Source organism: Phascolarctos cinereus, unplaced genomic scaffold (genome assembly GCF_003287225.1).
Source record: "Phascolarctos cinereus isolate Bilbo 61053 unplaced genomic scaffold, phaCin_HiC Scaffold_726;HRSCAF=1367, whole genome shotgun sequence".
In the NCBI taxonomy this organism is placed as follows: Eukaryota; Metazoa; Chordata; class Mammalia; order Diprotodontia; family Phascolarctidae; genus Phascolarctos; species Phascolarctos cinereus.
Window position 1 is genome coordinate 141,230,972 of NW_027556098.1, and position 21,603 is coordinate 141,252,574.

General features: G+C 34.9%; 1 long non-coding RNA gene across 2 annotated transcripts; it reads left to right on the forward strand.

The window, feature by feature from the left end:
• The first annotated feature begins 266 nt into the window (after window positions 1-266).
• On the forward strand, window positions 267-19,284 carry LOC110192077 (uncharacterized). Of its 2 annotated transcripts, none has more exons than XR_013482709.1 (3): window positions 267-383; window positions 10,480-10,615; window positions 19,155-19,284. It is a non-coding gene; the product is annotated as an uncharacterized LOC110192077 (long non-coding RNA). The 2 variants fall into 2 exon arrangements; XR_013482710.1 differs by lacking the exon at window positions 267-383 and adding an exon at window positions 8,703-8,771.
• Window positions 19,285-21,603: the final 2,319 nt, after the last annotated feature.

A 21,603-nucleotide genomic window follows, 5' to 3' on the forward strand; every position in this document is an offset into this window, starting at 1 on the left:
CATCTGTCTGTGGACTGCACCTCTGAGACGTGCTAAGTGTCTAAGTTACCAGTCATCAAACATAGGTAACTTATTTGTCAGACACAGTTTCCATTTGGAGACGAGGAGGATGGTGCACAGAAAAGCTAAGTGCCATCGTACCCTTGTTATATATTTTTGCTGTCTTAGGGAAAAGTAAACGTCCTTTGTTAAATGTTCATTGACTTGTGAGTGCCTCATTTGTTTATTCATTTCAATTGTGTCTGACTTTCTGTGACCAAATCTTTTGGAGTTTTCTTGGCAAAGAGACTGCCATTTCTTTCTCCACTTATTTTACAGATGAGGAAATACAGATGAGGAACCTAAACCATGGTGATGTTATCACTGGAGCTGCACCGACACAGGTGAAGAATGTCTGGATAAGGGGGGATAAATTTTGAACATAGGATACTGATCACAGTGACAGGCTGTATTTATTTATGTTGATATCTATATCTATAGCTATATTTATATCTATATTCATTTGTTGTTCAGTCAGTCAGTTGTATCTGACTCTTCATGACCCCATAGACCATACTGTCCGTGGGGTTTTCTTGGCAAAGAGACTAGAATACTTTGTCATTTCCCTCTCCAGTGGATTAAGGCAAACAGAGGTTAAGTGACTTGCACAGGGTCACATAGTTAGTAAAGTGCCTGAGGCTGGATTTGAACTCAGGTCTTCCTGACTCTAAGCCCAGCGCTCTATCCACTGAGCCATCAAGCTGCCCTATCCATATTTATAGCCATATCTATAGCCATATTAACTGACCCCTTTAATAAAATTGATGTTCATTTATGAAACGCAAAGCAGAAGATGTAGCCTGGGACCTAAGGCCCAAATTCAGGTTCACCTAACAGGGGACAACTCTAGTTGCTATCTATGAACAGCTGCTATAGATCACAAGAGAAGAGGCTTTCCTTCTCCCCATGAAAGTCTTTGAAAGAAGGTCCATGAAACATGATTCTGGAAAGAGAAGAAAAAAAAATGAGAACAGATTTTATGTCCCTTAAAACCAACTACATGGGCAACTCTTCCTGGCTAGATGCCAATTCTCTTTTGATACATAACCCTCCTGCTCTGCTATCAAATTGGATCACTGGATTGCTGTATCACGCTACAGGAGTAAGTTATTCTACCCAGAGCCCAAGAACACATATGGCCCAGTAGAGGTGGCCTGGTGAGTCTAATTCAAGTTCTCACATGATCCAATGGAGTATACTCTACTCCAATCCCCCCACCCTCCACCCTTTCATCTAGGCCAAAATAATTTGGCAGAGTTGTAGTATTCTAGGGGTCAGGTAGAAAGGATGACACAGTCAGAATTCTGTGGTGAAGATCTATTAGAGAGAATAGAGATTTATTAGAGAGATTAGTGGGTAAAACTGCACAGTTCTAGTTAATTGAAATTGGGCTGGGGTTTGGCTATTAATGCAGCTTCATGCCTATCTATGTTAACTTCTTGGTACAAATGATACTACCTTTGTAAGGAAGTTTAGCAAGAGAGCTTCAATTATTAACTTTGAATGTGCCCAACCCCTTTCCTTTCTTCAACACTTAAGGCCACTGAAATTCTGTCTCACTTTCATTAAAAAAAATTCACCTATAAAGAACAAGAATTATCTGAGGGATTAGAGGTGAATACAAGTCCTAAGGAAAGGTAAATGCTTCTCAGTAGGCTTTCAAGCAGGCTTTTTGTTCTGCTTTTCACCATAAGAAGTCCTTCAACAAATATGCTCATAATAGGGGAAAAAACACAACAGGGGAAAAAATACCTTTTTATAAATAGTATAAAAGCTTTGCTAGAAGGGGGATTCCCAGAGAATGGTTTCTTGTGAGGGGAGGAGGAGATACAACATCAAACAGGGAAGAAAATGAAATCAGTTAGTTGACAGGAGATTAGAGAAATTGATACAGGCCAATACACTGAGTTTTGGAGGTGGCTGAAGGGAAGCAAAGCCACTACTGCAAGTAATTGGAGTAACAGTTTATTTATTTGGTGTGAGGAGAAAGAGGAGAAGGAGGATTTTTTGTAATCGGAGTGTATGTTCCAGACAAATGAACAACACTATCTGTTCCCAATTTAATAGTTTTAATGAAAATCTTTCTAAAATATAATTCACATATCCCTACCTTCCAAAACAGAAACTATTGAGCATTCATCTTTTATTGAAAACTCATGTTTACTAAGTAGCCATCTATAGAAAATTCCTCCCACGTTTGGCAATAGTTATGCTTGGCCTGTTGACTTCTCTCTAGTAGGACTGTAAATGTCTTATAATGTTACTTAATGTTTTAGGTGTCTATACCTTATTTCTACAAGTAGCTCATATGCTCCTTGAGGACAAATATGTTTTCTAATATCATTGCAATACTTAGCAAGAGGGTCTTATGCATTGTAAAATTTAATAAATGTTTGTTGATTTATGTTTATAAAATGAGAATTGCTTGCAGTTGATAATCATTTAAGATCAATTGAGCCCCAATAAGGGCCAAAAACCTGAATTAGTCTTTTCTCTGTGATTGAACTAAGAATGTCCCTTCCCTTGTCAACAGCTGAAGTTGACCAAGAGTATTCTTCTGTTTACGACCACTAAGGCACCTTGGACCTGAACACTACATTGAATGGTGGGACTTTTCTTATCTATGTTAAACACAGATATCCTGGATCTATAATTTCAATTGACACTTTGACATTCTTCTATTTTATTTTATTTACAACCTATTCAAATAAGAAAATTCCTTTCTCATGCTATAGTTGAACATATATAATGACCATAAATCTGAGTAACACAGACATCCTGAGTTAGGGTTTAAACGTCCTCCTAAAATTGCTTGATTCAGTCAGAGTTAAAGCTCTGGCTCCATATACATGTCGCCAACTTAAGGGAATAAACAATATGGATTTACGTATCACCTAGCTTGTTGCCTCTTTAACCAATTTTCAGGTCGACACAGTTTATAGGATCACAGAGTTAGAGGTAGAAGGAGTTTTAAGAGGGCATTTAGTTGCCCATCCATTTTATAAATGAAGAAATGGAGGTCCAGGGAAGTTAAATGGCTTGTCAAGTTTGTACAACTAGTAAGAAGTAGGATTTGAAATTGGGTCCTTTGATTCAAAATATATTGCCAGTCAGTCAGTAAATACACATTTATTACAGGCCTATTGTGAAGAGGCAAAAGTAAATCCCCACCTGCAAGGAACTCACCATCTAATGGGGGAAACTTATGCTAACAAATATGCACACAAAAAAGCTGCCTACAGGATAAACAGGAAACAATTAAGGGAGGGAAAGCTCTAGAATTAAAAGAGGTTGGGAAAGACTTCCTGTAGAAGACAGGAATTTAGTTGGGATTTAAAGAAGGCCAGAGAAATTAGTAGGTGGAGTTAAGGACAGAGAGTATTCCAATCATGGGGGATAGTCAGAGAAAATTACCGGAGCTGAGAGATGGAGTGTCTAATTTGTGGATCAGCAAGAAGGTCAGTGTGACTCTATCAAAGAGTATGTGATGGGAAGTATATAAGGTATATATAAGGTGGGAAGGTGTAAGAAAACTGTAGAAGTAGGAAGGAACTAGGTTATAAAAGGCTTTAAGTGCCAAATAGAGGATTTTGTACTTAATCCTGGAGGTGATAGGGAGCCAGTGGAGTTTACTGAGTCAAGGTTGACATGATAAAACTTACACTTTTTAAGAAATGACTTTGATAACTATTGGGAGGATGAGTTGGAGTCAAGAGAAACTTGAGGCAGGCACACCCAACAGCAGGTTTTGCAATAAGGTGATAAGATCCTACACCAGGGTGGTGGCAGTATTGGAACAGAGAAGGAGAAATATTCCAGACATGTTGCAAAGGTGAAATTGAAAGGCCTTGGCAAAATACACACACATATATAGATATACACATATACCTTTTTGCATATCACACATATGTGCATACACATACACATCAAAGACACATGTACAGAAATACCCACAATATGTGTGTTAATATAGATATGCAAATTTATACACACATACATATATACTATATATATAGCTGCATCTATGCAATGTACCTATGCATATAGATATGAATGAGCATGCAATGTATATGAAAACATATATGTACATATATATGTGATACAGGTGTATGCATTTGTGTATATATGTATGCATATAGTATATACATATATATCTGTATATATGCACACTCCTTTGTGGTTGTTTTTCTTTGATATTTACTCTGGTATACATACATACATACATGTACACAAATATATATGTGTATATGTGTAGATATATCCATTCACATAGCATACACAATGTATTATATCACATGATGTAGTATCATGAATTATATCATGTTACACATGTTATATGTATATAAATGCTATACATATATGGGTGTTTAGTTATATGTATAAATTTATGTAATGAAATAAATGATAAAATTATATTATGTATAGATTTAAAGAAAAATTTTGCAATTATTTTAAATCACCTTGAGCCAGAGAAATTGAGAATAACACACACACACACACACACACACACACACACACATATGTGTATGTATATGTATTAATGTTAGTTTGTGGTTTAGTAAGTTAATGTGGCCTGTAGAGATTTGTTTCTATTTGACTTTAACACTGCTGTACTAGATGACCTCTAATGTTCCTTCTAATGTCCCTCTAATGTCTCTCAAATGATAACCCTCTGATTAGCCACAATTTTATTTTTTAAGTGAAGGAACATTCATTTTCTCTTTCTTTCACCTCTTCCCCCTTAGTGGAAAAGAAAAACCTTTGCAACAAATATGCATAGTTAAGCAAAACAAATTCCCATACTGCCCATGTCCAAAAAATGTATGTCCCATATTGCATCTTGAATCCATCACTTCTCTGTCAGGAGACATAATTGGTAATTGTATTGATCAGAGTTCTTAAGTCTTTCAACATTGTTTCTTTTTATAATATTGTTCACTATATTCTCCTGGTTCTATTCATTTCACTCTTTATCAGTTCAGACAAAATTTCCCAACTGTCTTTTTTTTTACATATCAATAAGTTATTTATAATAAAACTTATTTGTACCACAAGACACACAGTATAAACAGGTATTATTTCCACAATAATAATAAACTTTAAATGAAATTGACTTTTTGTTAATGCAAAAATATTCTATAAGTTACCTCCTTCTAAGAAAATTAAATGAACTGAAATTCTCTTCCCCAAACCAAACTGAAGATGTTTCTGATTTCATTTCAGTAATTAATAAGACAACAGCTAGGTCTTTTAACCAGTTGTATCAATACCCAATTATTCTTACATCATTTTGAAACATTTAAGCACCTTATTCCATACAGACATAACATCTAGTAACAGGCAGATGCCCAGGCCAAATACTTACTTGCTAAGGTTTTTTTTTTTAATTTATGTATTTTTAGCTTTCAACATTCACTTCCATAAGATTTTGAGTTCCAAATTTTCTCCACATCTTGCCACTCCTGAAGATGGTGTGCATTCTGGATACCCCTTCTCCTAATCTGCCCTCTCTTCTATCACCCCCACCCCTTCTCTTATCTCATTCTCCTTTTATTTTCCTGTAGGGCAGGATAGATTTTTATACCCCATTGCCTGTATATCTTATTTCCCAGGTTTTTTTTTTAACATTTTTAAAACTTTGGGTCCAAATTTTCTCCCTCCCTCCCTCCCTACCCACCCTCAATGAGATGGCAAGCAACTCAATACAGGTTATATATGTGTAGTATGCAAAACACTTCCATACTAGTCATGCCCCCCCCATTTATTCTATTCTCTCTTAGGGTAAGATAGATTTCCATACCCAATTGAGTGTGTATGTTATTCGTCCTTAAGCCAAATATGATGAGAATAAGATTCACTTATTCCCTCTCACCTTTCCCCACTTCCCCTCCACTATAAAAGCTTTTTGTTTTCTGTTTAATGTGAGCTAATTTACCCCATTCTACCTCTCCCCTTCTCCTTCTCCCAGTATAATCCTCTCTGACCCCTTAATTTTAGTTTTTAGATATCACCCTTTCATCTTTAAATCATGCTGTGTCATCTATCTATCTATCTATCTATCTATCCATATAATTTTTCCCCCTTCAATTACCCTAATACTGAGAAAGGTCTCATGAGTTACAAATATCATCTTTCCATGTAGAAATGTAAACAGTTCAACTTTCATAAGTCCTTATGATGTCTCTTTTCTGTTTACCTCTTCATGTTTCTCTTTAGTCTTGTATTTGAAAATCAAATTTTCTCTTCAGCTCTGGTCTTTTCATCAAGAATGCTTGAAAGTCCTTTATTTCACTGAATTTCCTGTTTTCCCCTGAAGGGTTACACTCAGTTTTTCAGGGTAGGTGATTCTTGGTTGTAATCCTATCTTTTTTGAACTCAGGAATATTATATTCCAAGCCCTTTGATCTCAGTGCTAAATCTTGTGTAATCCTGATTATGTTTCCACAATACTTGAATTGTTTCTTTCTGGCTGCTTGCAACATTTTCTCCTTGACCTGGGGACTCTGGAATTTGGCTACAATATTCCTAGGAGTTTTCCTTGGGGATCTCTTTCAGGGGGTGATCCATGGATTCTTTCCATTTCTATTTTACCCTTTGGTTTTAGAAAATCAGGGCAGTTTTCCTTGATAATTTCTTGAAAGATGATGTCTAGGCTCTTTTTTTTGATCATGGCTTTCAGATAATCCAATAATTTTTAAATTATCTCTCCTGCATCTATTCTCCAGGTCTGTTGTTTTTCCAATGAGATATTTCATATTGTCTTCTATTTTTTCATTCTTTTAGTTTTGTTTTACAGTGTCTTGATTTCTCATAAAGTCACTAGCTTCTAATTGATCCATTCTAACTGTTAAGGAAATATTTTCTTCAGTAAGCTTTTGGACCTCCTTTTCCATTTGGCCAATTCTGCTTTTTAAGGCATTCTTCTCCTCATTGGCTTTTTGGACCTCTTTTGCCATTTGGGTTAGGCTATTTTTTTGTTTGTTTTTTGGTTGGGCAATGGGGTTTGCCCAGGGTCACACAGCTAGTAAGTGTTATGTTGTTATGTGTCTGAGGCTGGATTCAAACTGAGGTCCTCCTGAATCCAGGGCCAGTGCTCTATCCACTGCACCACCTAGCTGCCCCTAGGTTATTTTTTAAGGTTCTGTTTTTTTCAGTATTTTTTTTGGGTTTCCTATAGCAAGCTGTTGACTTGTTTTTTTATGATTTTCTTGCATCACTCTCATTTTTCTTCCCAGTCTTTCCTCTACTTCTCTTACTTGCTTCTCAAAATCCTTTTGAGCTCTTCCATGGCCTGGGACCAATTCATATTTTTCTTGGAGGCTTTGGATGTAGGAGCTTTGACTTTGTTGTCTTCTTCTGGTTGTATGTTTTGATCTTCTTTGTCACCAAAGTCAGATAATATAGTCTGATTCTTTTTGTGAGGTTTGCTCATGATCCCAGCCAATTATTTGAGTTTTAGACTCTTTGTTAAGGTAGGAGTCTGCTTCCAGTGTGGAGGGTGTATTGTCCCAAGCTTCAAGGGTTTTATTCAGCTGTTTTCAGAGATATTTCTAGGGACCTGTAAATTTTCAGTTCTCCCATGTTGGTATGATCGAGGATGAGGTGTTTACTCCTTTCCTGGCCTGTGCTCTGGTCTCTGAGTGACCATTAGCACTCTTTTTTGCCTTGGAACTGTGAGGAGGATTTTCTTTGTACCACTGCCACAAACTCTACCATACCAGCACTCCTTCTTGTCCCTGGACTGCCACCCAGAAGTACAACCCAGATCCAAGCATGGGCAAAGCAAGAGAATCCTGCCTCAGCACCAGCAAAGAGATTCCTGTAATCCCCTTCTGATCAGCCACTAGATTCCCTCTCTGTCTGTGGGGGGAGAACTCCTGAAGCAGCCGACACTCTGGGTCTGTGCCAGAACTGGGATTGGACTTAGCTTGCCTCTTACCATCGTCTGACAGACCTTTCCTACTGACCTTCTAAGTTTTCTTTGGTGTTTGTGGGTTAAGAAGTCTGGAAACCACCACTTCTCCCCTTCATTCAGTCACCTGAGGGCTGCTCCAGGTTTGCTGAGGCCCAGTCTTTGCCTAAGTGGGCTGTGCTGTACTGTGCTCTTCTTCCAGCCCAGCACAATAGACATTTCCAATCAACCATCTAGGTTGTCTTGGGCTGGAAATTAGTTTCACTCTGTCTTTTTGTGGGTTCTGCTGCTCTAGAATTTGTTTAGAGCCATTTTTTACAGGTATTTGGAGGGGTTTGGGAGAAAGCTCAAGCTAGTCTCTGCTTTTACTCTGCCATCTTGGCTCTAGCCACCCCCCCCCAATAATATATTTTTTAAAGATAATGTTTAGCTATTGTCTCTTCAGGCTCTAAATTTATGATCCTACTGGGTAAAAGTAAACTTTAAATATACTGGGTGTGCTAAAAGCCTTAATAAAGTTTAAATTGCATGAAGACTTTTGTGATACCCTGCATAACATACAGACATATTGTCACATCACTCAGTTTGAATTGATATTTGGTTCAATCCTGATCACTTTTAAAAGCATTGGAAATAGGATATTTTATATTTGGGTCAACAGAAGGAAAAGAATATCTCTCATTCATATAATATTTTATACTTTATAAAGCACTTGCCTCACACCAGTCTTAGTAATAGGGGTAAATATTTTACAGATGAGAAAGGAAAGGCTTTGAGCTTAGAAGTTTCAGAATTGGAACTCAAGTCTTTGGATTCCCAGGTCAGTACTCTTACTTCTTCACCATATTTTTTCTCTGTCTGAGCTTAGTGAGACACCTATTCCTCCTCAATCCATGTCCTGTTTTAACCTCAGTATTGAAACACATGGTATGGTTTGGTTGGTATGATATGGTTTTTGTCTGTTCTCATAGAGGACCGAAATGACATCACTATGCTAGATTCAAGTTTCAGTGTGTCTGACTGTGGCTGAGCAGACCAATATGAGTTCGGAATGCTCTACTACAGGTTGGGCATAAATAGTTCATGTGAAACACATAAAGCACCAATAGATGCAGCACTTTGGGGCCTTTTGCCAATACATATCTTTGTTGGTATGTATAATTGCCCTTATTAGCAGGAGGCGGAGAAAGGGACAGGGAAGTTGGGGGTATAAACTCCATTTTTACAGGCATATGATGCCTAACTTTAATTGGTTCCATCAAAAAATTCACACTGTCACAGTCACAGGAAACTGTAATTCAGGAGCATGTTAATTCCATTAAAACAATGGAAAAAACACAATAAATTCCCAGGCAGACAGAATTCAGACTATTAAAGCTTAAATTAGATCATTACCTGGTAATATATCATCTTTATAAAAGAAATATTTATTCATTCCTCCCCATAACATTTCCTCTCCCTCTGCCAAAGAAACTTCAAGCTTCTCACCCATTTGGGGGGAAGGGTAGGATGAAACAAGGCAGGAAGGTAATCAATCCACACAAGCTTGTCCATTGAGGGGAGGAGTAGGTCAAGGATTACATGATGTTCTGCTACTCTGAAGTTTTGTCCTTTTCCCATAATGTTTTTCTTTCTTGCAATTGATTGTAGAACCAATCCATTTTCTTTACAATTTTAGTTTTTGTAGAATAAGGGTAATTAACTTGGGGTCCATGAATGTAAAAAATATATTTTACTAGATGTATTTCAATGTAATTGGTTTCTTTTGTAATCTTATGAAGCAATTAAATGGCACAGTGGATAGAGTGTTCAGCCTAAAGCAAAGAAGGCCTAAGTTCAAATATGGTCACAGACAGTTCCTAGCTGTGTGAACATGGATAAATCATTTACCCTTTCCCTGCTTCAGTTTCATCAACTGTAAAATGTTGATAATAATAACACCTGACTTCCAGGACTGAGTGATAGAATATTGTTAAGGGCTTTGCAAATCATAAAGCACTAAATGCTAGTTTTGATGATGATGATAATAATGATGATTATCATTATGTATTAATAAAATAAAAAATCATCACCATCATTACTGTTATTAGCATGACAGCTTACAGATTTTCAACTTTCTACTGGAGGTAAATGGAAGTGATTTATAAAGCTCTTGGCACAGTGCCTGACATATAGTAGGCACTTAATAAATGTTTGTTTTGTTCCTGCCTATATATTTTATTTTACACATCTGAAAACATGATTCTGAGAAGGCTTCCAAAGGTTTCACCGAACTGCTAAAGGGATCCATGACACACCAAAAAGTATAAGAATTCCTGACCTAGAAAGTGACATGAATAGTGTAACATTTGTATAGTTTCTATTTTTTGTAAGCAACAATCAGCAACAAAAACAAACATTTTAAGATACAAATATATTTATATTTTAAAGTTGAATAAGATATTTTAAAATTGCTCTACTTATGTCCTCTTCCTTTTTTTTTCTTATGTCTATCATTTCTCATGTGCTAATCTGCTTCCTTTCACCAGCACCATGTCCAAGTTGAAGTCATCTCTTCAAACCGATATTTGTAGTCAAACAATGAAAATCAACACACTGGCTAAATCTGAGAAATTATGTCTCATTCTGTACCTCTCTTCCATTACCTCAGCCAACATATGAAAGGTATGTTTAACCATTAGTCTTTTGAAATCACTCTAGGTTGTTGTTGTGGTAAGAATTTTGAGGTTTTTCAAAGATTTTCCTCACATTATTTTAGAGATTATTATGTGAATTGACCACTTGGTTCTGCTCACTTCATTTTTCATCAATTCATAGTGAAAAAATGATTATTTCTCTCCTATATTAATAACAAATTATTAAATTAGGACTAAAGTTATTTCCCTTCCTTTTCCTCATTTAGAAATTAGTCCCTGTAAGTTATTCATGCAGCCTTTGGAGTGCAGGGCTCATAATGAGATGAAATCTTGGGTGAAATTAACCCAAGTGGAAAACTCAGATTTGATCAAAAGGTAAAGAAATTTTACTTCTGCTGAATTGATGGATTCTGGCCCATTATGTTTTAGTCAGACAGGTCTGGGTAAAAGTGGATTTTCCCCTTTTGTCTAGATTACCCTAGATGGGGTGATATGGATATAGATAAGTCTTTTTGACAAAGACTGAGTGATCAGTCACATCCCCCAGTTCCTCATTAGAATAGGTCCACCTCTCATTAAATATGTATTCTTTCATTAATTGTTAACCAATCAGTTGATTTCCACCCTCAGGAATACCCACTCTTCCAAGGGCATATAAGCTTGAGTGGGTTACATGAGGGGGTCTTTGGCATTTGAGAATGTCACTGATTCTTTTTATTAATTTTCCTCTAGAATGATTAATAAAATGTTTAATTACCCAGAAACTATGTCTCTCTAACTTTTTAATATGTCACAAGAGAAATCACTTCATATTTTTCCTGACTTCACATTTGTTTCTGGTCATTGCTACAACAAAAATGGCAGCTTTAAATATTCATGTCCATCGTTTTCTTCCATTCTCAAATAAAATCTTCTCTTCTACAAGATACCTTTACCAATCCTTCTTAATTCTGGTTCCTTCTCTCTTTTCATTATTTCCTTTTTCCCCTGAATATAACTTCTTTGTATTTGGTAGTTTCCACAGTGCCTTTCCTTTTAGACTGTGAGCTCCTTGAGAGCAATGACTTAAAAGGTGCTGAAAAATATTTCTTGGCTAATTGAATGACTTTTTTTTTTTGCACACTTAAGAGTAGAATTCCTGACTTGAAGTACATGTACATTTTATTGATGTACAGTCAAGCAACATGATTCTCATATATATGAAGTCCTGAAAAACTATCTCTGCATCAGCCATGTTAAAAATATAAGAAAAATGAAGGAAAAAATGTTTCCGTCTGTACTCTGAGTCATAAGTTGGATTGAATGGATAACTTTTTACATCATGAGTCCTTTGGAGTTGTGGTGTTGTTATCACTGTATTGATCAGAGTTACTAAGTCATTCACAGTTGATTATCTTTACAATGTTGCTATTACTATGTATATTGTTTTCCTGTTTCTGGTCATTTTACTTTGTATCAGTTCACAGAAGTCTTCCAGTTTGTTTTTTTAATCATCTACCTTTTTCATTTCTTCCAGCACAATAGTATTCCTTCACATTCATATACTATAACTTGTTTAGCCATTCCCTAATTGATGGTCATACCCTTGATTTCCAATTCTTTGTTACCACAAAAAGAAGTGCTCTGAATATTTTTTAAATATGTGTTTTCTTTATTTTCCTTTGACCTCCTTGGGGTATAGACCTAATAGTATTTTGCTGGGTGAAGGATATGCAAAGTTTATTGTCCTTTGGGCATAGTTCCAAATTATTCTCTAGAATGGATGAACTATTTCACAGCTCCACCAGCACTGCAGTAGTGTACCTATTTTCCCACATACTCTCCAACATTTGTTATTTCCTTTTCTGACATTTCAGCTAATGAAATGGTACATCAGATGGTGAAATGATACATCAGATAGTGAGATGGAACATTACAGTTGTTTTAATTTGAATTTCTCTAATTATTAGTGTTTTTGAAATTTTTCATATGACTATAGCTTTGATTTCTTCTTCTGAAAACAGCCTCTTTATATCCTTTGACCATTTATCATCTGGGGAATGGCTCTTATTTTTATGAATTTGGCTCAATTCTCTATAAATTGGAGAAATTAGACTTGTAGGAGAGAAACGCTATAAATTTTACTCTCAGGTTCCTGATTTTCTTCTAATTTTGGCTGCATTGGTTTTGTTTCTGCAAAAATGTTTTAATTTTATGTAATTAAAATTGTTCATTTTACCTTCTATGATGCCCTTTAGCTCTTATTTTGTCATGAACTCTTCCCTTATCCATAGATCTGACAGGTAATTCCTCCCATATTCTCCAATTTGTTTTTATCACTTTTCATGTCTAAATCATGTACCCATTTTGAAGTTATTTTGCTATCTAGTGTGAGGTATTGTTTTTGGTCTGGTTTTTGCCATGCTATTTTCCAGTTTTCCCAGTAGTTTTATTTTAATCAAATAGTGAGTTATTTTGATGATTACTACTTTGTAATATAGTTTGTGATCTATATCATTAAATTCTCTTCCCTCACATTTTTTGCCCCAACATTTCCCTGGATAATCTTAACCTTTTGTTCCTCCAGATGAATTTTGCTACCATTTACTCTAGCTAGTTAAAGTAATTCTTTGGTCATTTGATTGGTATGGCACTGAAAAGTAAATTCATTTAGATAGTATTGCCATTTTTATCATATTGGCTCGGCTTAACCATAAACAATTAATATTTCTCAAGTTGTTTTGATGTGTATTAATGTGAAGAGTGTTTTATAATTGTGTTTATATAATTCCTGAGTTTATCTTATCAAGCAGACTCCCAAGTATTTTACACCCTCTGAAGTTATTTTAAATGGAATTTCTCTATGTTTTCCTGCTGGGATTTGTTTGTAATGTATAGATCTTTTAGCTTCCATATTATGCTATTGAATAATATTAGATTTGCAGTCCACTAAACCCTCCAAATCAAATGAGACAAACTACTGACTAGCTATAGATTCATATATATATATATATATATATACACACACACATACACACACACCCCCACACACACACACATACACACAGAGAGATATATACATATATGTACACATATATATATAGTGTATATGTGTGTGTATGTATATATAACATTTATCTTCTTTAAATCTTTATTTGATTTACCCTGTGTCCTAGATTTTTGAGATTTTTTTTCAATTAATCGATATTAGTTATTCTCTCTCAGCTTCATATTAATCAACAAATTTAATGAGAATATTATTTACTGTATTGTCTTTATATAAGTCATCAGTAAAGAAAAAAACTTTAAATAAAAGATAGGCAGAGATCTCTGGGATGCTCATAAAAGATCTTTCATGTTGGCATCAAACACTTGATGAAAAAAATTTGTTTTTAGGTCAAACCATTTAACCAGCTGGCACCTACCTAACTATATTATTAAGTGGCCAATAATGTCTACATCTTTTTCTCAAGAATAACAAGGGAAACTGTGTTAAATGCATTGGTGAAATTTGGGTAAACTTTCATAATTAGTACCTTATGTAATGCATATTTCACTCAACATTACATAATACCTTATGTAATGCACATTTCACTCAATAACTTTCATAGATTTTATGTGAAGGCTGATATTGGACTCTGATTCATTCTTTGCTTCATTCTTTTCTTCATTCTTTTGAAAAAGTCCAGACAAGAATTTCAATAAAATATCAAATTAATTAAATCAGACCAGAATTAAATAGTAAAGAATAATGCAGAATCAGGATATAGAAATTTTCATCTCCTCCCACCTATCCAATAAATATGGGCATACCTGCTATAGTTTCCAGTGGGATTCTCATCTAATTCTGATATTCATGGGAAAAGACTTAGGTTTCAATACTTTGCATCATAGCTCTACCTTTCATCTTTGTCCCCACAATCTAAATCATGATCTGCTCAAATATCTTAATTATAGATATTCAACTTGGCTGTGATTTCTTCAAGAATCTTCTAGGGCTCTTGGGTATTAGATCATGACAGTTCTACTCCATGTAACTCTTTCTATCATTTTACTCCAATAGCAGCCACACTTAACTTCTCTGTTTCTACCAATGCCCATAGCCAGTCATTTCACATTTTAATCCTGCATTTCAGAAGATTCTGAAGCAATGAAATCCTGCTTTGGGACATAACTGCTGGATATCCAGATATTCAGCTCCCTGGGGAATGGAATAGTGAGAAATTTTTCAGAAGATTTCTAATTTCTGGAAACATACATAGCATTGTGAGAAATATAGCCTGAAAGATACTCCATTTACTTCCCATATCTTATTTAATCCACAAAAAATCCAATAAAACAGGTACTATTACATTTATTAGGCAGCTAGATGACATAATGGATGAAGTACTGGGCCTGGAGTCTAGAAGTCAGGAAGACCTGAATTCAGATTCATCCTTAGATATTTACTAGCTATGTAAACCCATGTAAGTCACGTAATTCTATTTGCTTTAGTTTCCTCATCTGTAAAATAAGCTGGAGAAATGCCAAAACACTCCAGTGTCTCTGCCAAGAAAACCCCAATTGGGGTCACAAAGAGTCAGAAACCACTGAAACAACAATATTGCATTTATTATAATAGATGAAGAAACCTAGTATTAAAGGAATAAAAGCTATTTTCCAAGAACAAATAGCTAAATGGCCAAAATATCTGAATCTGTGCTGCGCTCTGTTCATTCCCTCATACATCCTATTACTCATCACTATCTCATGTTCTTGCTTCTCCTTCAATGCAATAAAAATGATATAATCTGAAATTACTGATTTAAACAGTTGTATAACAAGAAACAGAACTGTATTATACCCCAGTCAAAATTCAAACACCTCTGAAATAATTACAACTTAATCTATAACTCTCCCTATATAAACTCTAACAAAATTGGGGATAAAAATATGATATTTTGATACATACCTCCTAATAGATCCCATCTCTATTCCAGAGAATCATCCCTTATAACAAAGGTAATTTTTAAGGAGAAAAAAAAGTTTTTAAAATACTAACTGAAGCACATCAACCAACTACATTATGTATAGTGTTTCAGACCTATAGACCTCTTCCTCTGTTAAAAGGGAGCAAGGTATATTATCAAAGCTCTGTTTGGGGAGTGTTTGATCATTATCATGCTTAAGCATTCTATTTAAATTACTGTGTTGTTGATATTCTTTCCATTTAAAGTGTTACATATATTGTATACTGCTTTACTGGTTCTGATTACTTCATTTAGTGTCAGTTTGTATATCTTCCCAAGCTTTTCTGCATTTATCGTATTAATAATTTTGAAAGTACAGTGATATTCTAGTACTGTTTTGTTCCATCCTTATTCCTCAATCAATGGGCATTTACTTTGTCTCTGGTTCTTTGCTATTGGGAAAAAATTTGTTATAAATATGTTAGTGTATATGGGCACCTTTGTTTTTCTTATTGACTTCCTTGTGAATATGTCCATTAGTGATGAATCTGTGGGTCAGAGAACAGGGACAATTTAGTCACTTTCTTCACATAATTACAATTTTCTTTTCATAGTTCTTGGACCAATTCATAGCTCCTCTAGAAGTCTATCCTTTCACAAACTCTCCAACATTAAATACCTTTATTGTCATCTTTGCCAATTTACTGACTATGAAATAAGATTTTTAGCATTGATTTAATTTGTATTTCTCTTACAGTTAGTGACTTAGAGAATTCTTTTATATAGCTGTTAATAGTTTTAATCCTTTTGAAGACTCTTGGTTAAGATTTTTTTGGCCACTTTTCTATGTAGGAAAAGTTTTTGTTTATATATTTGTTATATGTGTATATATGTACGGATATAAATATACACATTGTGTATATCTGTATTCAAACATTTAAAATCAGTGATATATAGGATATATGTTCCTTATCAGAACTATTTGATGCAATATGTATGTGTGTGTGTGTGTATATATATATATGTATATACACATATACATATATATATATACATGTACATATATATATTTTTTTCCTCAGTGAGCTTCTCTTTTTATTATAGTTTTTAATTTTGTTTAAGGCTTCTCAATTTTATGCAGTTGATATTAGCACTATTATTTATTACAATTGCTTCTATCTTTTCTCTGTTAATAATTCACCTTCCATCCATACTTGTGAAAGATATCTTAGATAAATGTAGTCTAATCTTTTTTTTTTATGGTATGTCCTCTGTTAATCAGGTAAGATTCATTTTGAATTTCTTTTAGTATATAGTGCAAGTTGTTGGCAGAAATTTAATTTCTGCCAAAGTGAATTCTAGTTTCCACAGCAATTCATATAAAATAGTGCCTGTTTCACCAAGTAGTTTTTGTTTTCAGGTTTGTTGAACACTGGGCAATTGAGTTAAATTGCTTCTGATTTTTGCTTATCAAATCTGTTCCATTGATCTACTTTTTTTTAAAACCAGTACCAAATAGCTTTGGTGATTTCTATTATATAATATAATTTGAGGTCTGGAAGAAATATTAACCTTCCATGCCTATTTTGATTTCATTATTTCCCTTGAAATTCTAGATTTTTTATTCTTCAAATGCATTTTTTCATTTTGTCTAGCCCTACAAAATATCCCCATGTAGTTTGATTAATGCAACCCTAAATCTGTAATTTAATTTAGGTATTAGCACCATATTTTTATATCAGAATGACCCAGGCATGAGCACGGAACCTCTTTTAAGTTACTTAAGCTACATATTGCTTTAAGGAATATTTTGTAATTATATCTGCACAGGTCTTGAGAGTGCCTTGGTAGATTTACACACAGATATTTTTGAACGATTTAAAAAATTTATTTTGAAAGAGTGTACTTTTTATTACTGATTTTTGAATTTTGTTCTTGAAACATGAAAATGTTGTTTATTTTACTGGGCTCATTTTATTTTCTAATACATTGTCTCTGACATTTGCTGTGATTCTGATGCAGCTCCTTATCATCTTGTGCTTGGGCTACTATAATAGAATTTGGTTGGTTTCTCTGCCACAAGCTTTTCCCCGCTCCAGTCCATCCTCCATTCAGTTATGAAAATGATCTTCCTAAAGCACAGGTCTGACCATGTTACCCTTTCCCCACCCTTCATCTTCACACTCAATAAACTCTAGAAGCTCCATATAACTTCTAAAATCAAATTTAAAATCCTCTGTTTGGCATCCAAATCTTTTCTTAATGAACCCTCTTATGTTCCCAGTCTTTTTACTATTCTACCTCAAATCGAGCCCTCCTGTACTCTTCAATCTACTGACATTAGCCTCCTTCCTCTTTGTGCTTCAAACAAGACACTTAGTCTCCCAACTCTGGGGAATTTTTGCTGGCTGTCCCTCCTGCTTGGAATGCTCTCCATCCTTATCTTCTTCTCCTGGCTTCCTTCAAGTGTAAGCTAAAATCCTGTTCTATAAGAAACCTTTCCTGAACCACCTTAATTTTAGAGTTCCTTTTTTGTTGCTTAGCTCCAATTTATCCTCTTATCTGTATGCAATTTTTAGCATGTTTTCTCCACCATTAGACTGAGTTCCCTGAAAGCAAGGAACTATACTTAATTAATTAATCAATTAATTAATTAATTCATTAGCTTATTTATTTGTTTATTTTATCTCCAATGCTTTATACAGTGCCTAGAATAAAGTAGATGCTTAATACAGGTTTACTGACTGGAGAATGCATGGTCTCATAGAATGTTTTTGCTGAGTCCATAAAATTTTTAAGTAAACCATTTTTTTAAATCACATTTAAATGGTCCCTATTCATGTATATAATAGGTTTTTTTTAATAGCATAAATGAATGTTGGAATTTGACAAAGGCTTTTCTGCATCTATTAATACAGCCACTGGTTTTAGATTTTTGTATTTAATATCATTTTAAAATTTGATAAATTTTTCCAACAATTTAAATGCTGCACTTAAGAATTTTAGTACTACATCTAAGGATTTTCATCTGAAGATATCATAGCCCTTTTAAGTCTTACATAAAGCTATATGGTTCAGCTATTATTAACCCTATATTTGGCTCAGGACATTGAGGCATAACATATAAATAATATACTCAAGGTTACTTAGCCATTGAAACTTAGTATGTATTACAGTCAAATTCTCTTCTCTCCTGAGAAACTTGTATTTTTTGAAAGACCCCATTGCCTTTTAACTGGACTGTTGATTCATACCTCAATAGGCATGTACATATTGCAATTAACTTTGCTTTGTCTAAATGAAAAAAAAAAACAGCTTATAAAGAATATTCAATTCTGTTTCCAGAATTAAAAAAACAAAAAATTTCTGTGTTTATAAATGACTCTGAGAAAAGAAGATAATTACTTATCCAAGAAATGCTCTCAACAATAAACCAAAAAAGAAAAGTATCTTATCTATCCCACTGATTGTTACAGTCCTCTCCACTTTAGCTCTCATAGCCCCACCAGGGCATGGTATAACCTTTCCTGAAGTACCTTAGTTATTCCTTCTCGCTGGATGGGAGAAATCCAAGCCTGATTGGCTGATAAATAAACCACTCCTTATCAATCTTCCAATCTCTCTCTCTCTCTCCCTCAGATAAAGAAGCAAATGTTAAAAAGAAAAAAAAACATCACCACCAAAAAATGCAGAAGAAAACTTTTTTTTCAGCACCTACTTCTGTATTAAATGTCCAGTTCATCTGCCACACTGAAATAAATGTTTGTTGAATGACCACATGAAGAATGCATGAACTAATGAATCTCAGACTAACTACTTCAGGTTTTACCATCTTTAAGAAATGTGGCAAATCGCTGTTTTCTCATGTATAACAACACATAAACACAAAACAAAATTAATCAGTTTATTTCAACTGAGTTTAATAAGCATCCACTATAGTAAATAAAAGCTCTAACTTTATGATCCTATGATCTATTAAATTAGATAGGTCCCTTCAATCTTTAGATATAGGATCTTATGAAATTATGGGGAGGGGAGAGGAAGGGTGAGACATACAAGTGCACTACAAACTAGAGCTTAAATTGATGCTTGTAAGTGGAGGTATTTATTAAGCACCCATTGTGTACAAAAGAATAGCAAAGATATTTTTGGAGGGAAAGTAAAGTCACTCAAGGTCAGTCTGAGGTGGGTGGGTATGGAAACAGGGAGGGGTAGGTGAACATGGATGGTGAAACTACAAAAGACTTGACTGCATGTTAGCCGCAGGGCATTTTTAGCACCAGCTGGGAAGAGCTAAGTGGTTTCCAGCTGAAGCATTTTCTAATCCTAAAATTTTATTCTTCCCTGGGGGCTACCTCCTGTAGTCATGGTTCAGCCACCAGCAGCTCATTGTGTGTGTTTATAATACTAAGACTATCTTATGTTTGTTTTGGAATTTACCATTTTCTGAGAAGTGCTTTATTGGAGATAGGGCACAGGACTTTCAGGATTTCAGGATTCTACTTCCAGTAATTATCACTATTTTGAATCTTGAGACAGTCTTGACTATTACCCTGGAGAATAGGAAAGGCAGCAAGTATAGGAGTGGCCAACTGAAAGACTTCAGGACATATCTGTTGTTCAGTTGTGTCCAACTCTTTGTGACCTCATTTCGACTTTGTTGGCCAGGATACTGGAGTGGTTTAACATTTACTTCTCCAGCTCATTTTATAGATAAAGAAACTGAGGCAAACAGGGTGAAGTGCCCTTTGGAGGATCCCACAGCTTACCTCAAACTGAGATTTATAATGAGTGGTTTATTTATTTTGTTAATAACATTTTGCCTACCATGACTCCTACCATGACCTGCTGAATAGGAAGCTAGTGCTGAATCCTGGACTTCAGCTTATACTAGTTCTCATTTATGCCTAGCTTTAATTCCTGTTGTTGACCCTGTTTCTGTTTCAGACCTTGTTTCCTACCACTGACACTTTCAGGAACTTGAATTACTTCTTAGATCTTAATCTCAATTAGTATATAGGTTCATAGGATCACAGAGATAGACATGGAAGGGACCTTAGAGGTCATGTAGTATATCCCTCACATATTAGAGATGAGATATCTGAGGCCTACAGAGATAAAGTGACTTATCCAAGTTCATATAACTAGTATTCTAAGCATAGTAATAGACCAGAATTGAATTCAGGTCTTGTGACTCCAGTTTTAGCAGTCTTTCTACTATAGCATACTACCTCTTATCCTGTGAATGTGAACTCCTACTTTTAGGGGCACTTGTTGATGAAAAATCTCACTCATCTCCACAAACTACAGGAAGTTGAATTAGCAGTGGGTATCTTATTTGGTATCAGCTTTTTCTTATTTTGAGTTTTAAAAATTTTAATTTTCAGTCCCAAATTCTTTCTCTCCATCTACCCCTCTTGCACCCACTGAGAAGACAAGAAATATAAAACCTATTGTACGTATGAAGTCAAGCAAAACATAACAGCTCCTAACAGAGCTCTGCCTTATAAAGCTTGAAAAGTATCTATGATTCTTAGCCTGGCAAATTATAGCAGATATAGGAAATGTTATTCATTTTCAAAGGCTGTCTCTGTCACCTCTAAAGCTGAACTGATTTAAGAGAGCAGAAAGAGCAGTTCATTGTCCTCTGCCCTGCTACCACATATTTAGTTTGGAGACATGAAATCCCATATAGTGTGACCTCTACAGACTTGCCTGCAAGGGTAAATTTACATTTGAAGCTAAAGGGTTATGGGAAAGGATAAGGATCTTGGTAGTAATGGTCTAGATTACTAAGAATTCCAGGATGAGAATGTAGTTATAACCATGACTTGTGGTCTAAATACTCTGCTGTAGAACTAAATGAACTGAGTTCAGATATATTCTTGTGAGGGGAAAAAAGGCAAAATTATCTGTGATTCTTTTGTTGGAGGAATACAAACAGTAATATCTGACTTCCAGAAACAAGTGAGAAGGATTAGTGCAAAGTCCACCAAAGGCTGGCTGTATTTGGAGTGTATGATTTACAGTGTGATGTATAAACAGTGTGGCATGAATTTAAAAAAAGCATTAGATTTGGAATGAGAAG